Genomic DNA, 5634 nt, shown 5'->3' with positions numbered 1-5634 from the left:
TTTTCTGTGATCACTAAGGCTTGAGGACATAATGCAGGCCTACCTGCTTGCCTTACGTACATAAGGTTTCTTTCCAGTATGAATGTTCGTATGTGTAATAAGGAGTGAGGGGTAAGTGAATGCCTTCCAACATTCCTTACATATATAACGCTTCTCTGCAGTGTGCGTTTTCCTGTGCTTAGTAAGTTCTGAGTACAAAGTAAAGGTCTTCCCACAGTCCTTACATGAGTAAGGTTTCTCTCCTGCATGAATTTTCCTATGCACAGAAACCCCTGAAAATGAAATAAAGGTCTTCATACATTCCTTATACTTACATGAATAAGGTTTCTCTAGATGAATTTTCCTATGCATACTAAGTCTTGAGGTCTTCCCATATTCCTTGGATGAATAGCGTTTCTCTCCTGTATGAATTCTCCTATGTATAATCAGGTATGAGGATCGATCTAAGCCTTCCCACATTCTTTACATGTCTACAGTTTCTCTCCTGTGTGGATATTCAGATGATCACACTTGCATGGCAGCTGACTCAAATTGTGTTCATGCTGCTAACAGCCTTGGAACTTTTCCCATCTGAAGAGCTCTGGCCTGTCTCAGAATCCCCACGGTGATACAGGCACTGCTGCTCACTCGATACTGTCACAGTGCCCAGGGTCACAGACTTTGCACTGAGGCTGGTTGCTTCCCTGGAGAACAGCAAAAGAGGATTCCGATTACGTCTTGGTTTCATGAGAGTCTCCATGTCAAAAAAAATGTCGAACCCTGCAGGTTTGATGGCTAACGTTCCCACCATGCAAATACAATTATCAACACATATATGACTTTTCCTGGAATGACAAAATAGTTTTGGAAGAAGGACATGCAAAATTGACAGAAGTGTTGTCATTAACGTCTGCCCATTTTTTTCTCAACTCAATGAAGAACACATTAAGTAGAAATAATTTCTATACAGAAAAAGGAAGCATCAGTTTCAAGCACGTAAAAATACACCCGACTCTGGGTTCGGTTGTAGCTCAGTACAGAGCTCGGGATGCATATATGAAGGCAAGGCTGCGTCCCCACAAAGCTGAGAATGCAGAGGCCATTGAATTCATCTAACCTAACTGAATCAATGTCAGGATCAATGAGGATTTTTTTTGTTTGTTTACGTTTATATGTTGGGACAGTGTCACACGAAACAGTGCTCATAGTGCTTTGCAACTAACCCTTAGGAAGCAGAAATTCTTGACCTAGATGAAAGACAAAAAGTTGGGACGAGAGACAGAAAAGTGGGTAAGGGAATTTGCCTTGCACGTTGCCAACCCAGATCAATTCCTGGCATCCCATATGATTCCCAAGTACCATCAACAGGAATTCCCAACTGCAGACCCAAAAGTAAACCCTGAGCATCTCCAGATATGGTACACAAGCCAAACCAAAAAATAATGAAGTGGCTGGAGCAATAGCAGAGCCGGCACAGCATTGGCCTTGCATGCGGCCGACCCAGATTTGATTCCCATCATCCCACCTGGTCCCCTGAGCATCGCCATGAGTGATTCTTGAGAGCAGAGCCAGGGGTAAGCCCTGTGCATCGCCAGGTGTGACCCAAAAATAAATAAATAAATGAAAAGAAAAGAAAGAAAAAAGAAAAGAAAAATTTCCACTTGCAAACCTTACCCACCCACTGGGAATGAGCCACTGGGTGGCCTTTTCCCATCACAACAGCCAAACAAAGCACTGAGAAGAATTGGGTATCCTGCTGCAAGGGGGCTGGGGCCCTGCCCTTTGAAGTGAATCTAAAGCTTCTACACTAGTGATGCCAGGGCCAAAGGCTCTGAGAAACAGCCAAGCTGTGCAGGTCCCTCAGCCAAGCACCCACCCACCTCTGAGCCTTCCCGGAGCTGGAGGCGATACTGGATAAGGGAACCCTCCCACGATCACTTGCTCACACGTGCGAACCCTGTACCCTGGCACAGGCCCCAGTCCACTGCCCAAAGCCTCTGGGTCCCCCTAAAGCCTTTGCCATTCCTAAGGAACCACCTGGATATCAGGAGCGAATGAAAAACAAAGGTGAAAGCGCCCCCAATCTGTCCCAGCTCTGCCACTCACAGTGCAGGCGACTGGGAGGCCACTAGTATCCTGCCACAAAATCGGCCTCCACAGTCCCCCTGTATAAAGAGCCGCCAATTCCTCCTCTACCCACAAGACCTGTGGCAGCCTGAGACAGGCAACCAGAACTAGAATAGAAAGGATCCTGAAAGTACCAGCTCTGTGACATCACTTCCGCACCCGACAGGATCCTTAAAGAGCCATGGTCCAGATGCATAGAGACCCTCTGTCCCCATCTAGGTAAATTGGTGCTTTCAGGGGACTGGACTGGATAAAGTAGTGGAGAGGCAGCTGCTGGAGTGGTGGGTCACACAGTGGGGGGCTGAGGTAAGGACAAGAGCCCTGATCCTGTACTGGTCAGTCAACTATTGAAATAATGCTCTCACAAACAGTCCATCAGGAAAAAAAAAGTGTGTTGATTCAAGGTAAAACAGACAGGTTGGTACAAGGCACCTGACATTAAGTTTCATGAGGAAGTAATCAAGATGGGGTGAAAGCAGCGACTCTGAAGCCAGCCCTGGAGATGCAGAGAGGAACTGGCCTAGTACCAGCTCAGAGAGCTGGACAGACACTGGAAAGGGGAAAAGCCTGGTAAGACCATAAGAGAGTACTATCCAGCCAACATTCTATCTCTTGAAAGCGCCTGACCAGTAGACTCTTGCCTACAAGAAAAACCACAAGAGGCAATTTCAGAAACACACTTTCAAATCCAGAGTTTGGACAAGAGGGATATTACAGTGGGGTGGGCACTTGCCTTGTATGTGGTGAATCTGGGTTCAATCCTCATAATTCCAAATGGTTCCCTGAGCACCATCAAAGTGAAAATCAAGGAGTAAGCTCTGCACACTGCCAGGTGTGTACCACCAACAAACATTATATATGGTGGTTGTGACCCCTGCCTACTGGAATTTGGAGGAGCTGGGTTCAGGATGCTCAGCCCCGATCCAAGCCAGCTTGGAGATCTCAGCCCCGGGACCCGCATGCCTTTGTTCCTCTGCCAGTACCTTCATGCGTGTGGAGAGTGGTCTCAGCATATTGGTGGCTATATCTGGAGGTATTCGGCCGCTGGAGCCCTGGTCAGGGTGGGGAGGGAAACTCAACCCATTCCCCTCCAAGGGGCCCTGGCGAGGACAGCCAGGTGTGGAGGCAGGAGACTATGCACTATTCTCTTCCGGGAGCTGTGTTTTATAGTCTCTGGGTCATGGACGTTGATGGGATTACACGGCTTCAGGGGGCCAGTTGGTGGGTGTGACGCTTGCCTACTGGAATTTGGAGGATCTGGGTGGAGGATGCTCAGCCCTGATCCTGAGCAGGCTTGGAGATCTCAGCCCCGGGACCCGCATGCCTTAGTAAAACCCAGTCAAAGAACAGACAACAACGGGCGGGGGGGGGGGGGGAAGGACTGGGGCCCTGCCATTTGAAGTGAATCTGAAGGTTCTACACGAGTGAGTGATGCCAGGTCCAAATGCACTGGAACAGGGCAGAGCAAAGTCCCATGCTGGGAGGGTCGGGACAGCCAAGCCCTGCCCTCTGCATGTCCTGCAGGCCCCGGGCTCAGCCCCTGCGCTCAGCCCCACGCCCACCTGCTGCTGACCATTCATGGAGCTGGAGGTGATGGTGGCCAAAGGGGACCCCATGATCACCTACACACACCGCAACCCCTGCACCCCCTAAAGCCTCTGGGTTTCCCTAAAGCATCCCTCATGCCTCAGGAAATGGCTGATATCAGAAATGAGAGAAAAACAAGAACAAAAGCCCCCCCCCCCAAGCTGGAGCGGCCCCAGTGCTTTCAGGGCGGAGAACGGGAGGCACTGGGCGCTCACGGACCGCCACTCGCGTCTTGACAAAAAAATAGGTCTTGATAATCCCCCTTCCATGAAGGGCCTCCATTTCCTCCTCTACCACCAGAGCAATGGCAGCCTGATCAGGCAACCACAATGGGAAGAGAAAAAATATCCAAAGGACCCTGGCCTGGGACGCCACTTCCACTGCTGCCAGAACCTGAGCCTTAAAAAGGACCCTGGTCCAGATGCAGAGACCCTTTTTGCCCACCCAGGTGAATCTGTGCTTCAAAGGGGATGGACTGGATAAAGGTGTAGAGAGGTGAATGTGGAGAGTGGTGGGTCACACAGTGGGGGGCGGGGGGGATAAGAAGACCCTTGATCCTGTATTGGTCAGTCAAACAATGACCCAGTGCTCTCACACACAGTCCATCAGGAAAAACGCAGCTGGGGTGATTCAAGGTAAAACAGGAAGGTTGGTACAATTCATCAGGTGCTGAGTTTCTTTGGGAATTAATCAAGATGGGTTGAAAGCAGTGACTGCAAGCCAGCCCTGGAGATGCAGAGAGGAACTGGCCTAGCAGTAGCCCAAAGAGCTGGACAGACACTGGAGCAGGAGCAGAGGCTGGTAAAACATCAGAGAGCACTGTATGGTCAACGCACTACCCCTTGAAAACATAGAAGCAGGGCACTCTTACCTACAAGGAAAGAATCAGAAGCACAATTTTAAATCCAGACCATGGGGCAAGAGGTTAGTACAGTGGCTTGGGCGCTTGCCTTGCATGTGGTCAATTTGGGTTCAAACCTCAGAATTCCAAATGGTCCCCTGAGCACCATCGAAGAGCAAAGCCAGGAGTAGGTCCTGAGCACTGCCAGGCTGCACAAAAATCACATATTCTGACCCTAAAAATGGAGGCTAATGGGCAGCAAGGCATTTTGGTCACCGTGGAGCCGTTTTTTTCCTGATCTGAATCCTTTTATGATTCTGGTGACTACTACATTGAGGGGACTTTGCTAATTCTAAATACAACACTTAATTTTTTCTGGGCTGGAGTGATAGCACAACTGTAGGGCGTTTGCCTTGCACGCAGCCAACATGGCTGACACGAGTTCGATTCCTCCGCCCCTCTCGGAGAGCCCAGCAAGCTACCGAGAGTATCTCGCCCGCACGGCAGAGCCTGGCAAGCTCCCCGTGACGTGTTCGATATGCCAGACGCAGTAACAACAAAGTCTCCAATGGAGACGTTACTGGGCCTGCTCGAGCAAATCGACGATCAATGGGAGGGCCTTAATTTTTTCTGTAATATTATTGAACTTGGGGGGGGGATTCAGGAACGTGACCAACCTTGTAAGTAATCATAGGTTAATGGATCAGCCTGCTGGGTTGTGGGGGGCTGACCCATATTCCCGGCATTTGTCAGACATTTGACTCAAGGGACCCTTTCCATCCTTTCCTGTCTTTCTAAACACAGGAATGTTCTTTTAAACTGTTTCCAATAGGGGCCAAAGAGTAGGCACAACAGACAGGACATCTGCATTGCACCAGGTTTAACAGGGTTCCCAGAGTACCAGCAGGAGTAATCTCTGAGTATTTCAGGAAATGACCCAAAAAGATGGGAAAAACAAAGTTTAAAATTTAAAAACAAACTGTCTTCACGGCACTCCATTAAACAACCTTGCCAGGGCCATTTAACTAAGATAACACTTTCTGAAACATTTATCCTTTGTACTTACACAACGTTAAAAAGTACCTGAACACATGGGAGGC

The sequence above is a fragment of the Sorex fumeus genome, unplaced genomic scaffold, assembly GCF_029834395.1.
Source record: "Sorex fumeus unplaced genomic scaffold, SorFum_2.1 ptg000116l, whole genome shotgun sequence".
Taxonomy (NCBI): domain Eukaryota; kingdom Metazoa; phylum Chordata; class Mammalia; order Eulipotyphla; family Soricidae; genus Sorex; species Sorex fumeus.
The sequence above is the reverse complement of the archived record's forward strand: the minus strand, read 5'-3'. Positions refer to the sequence as shown.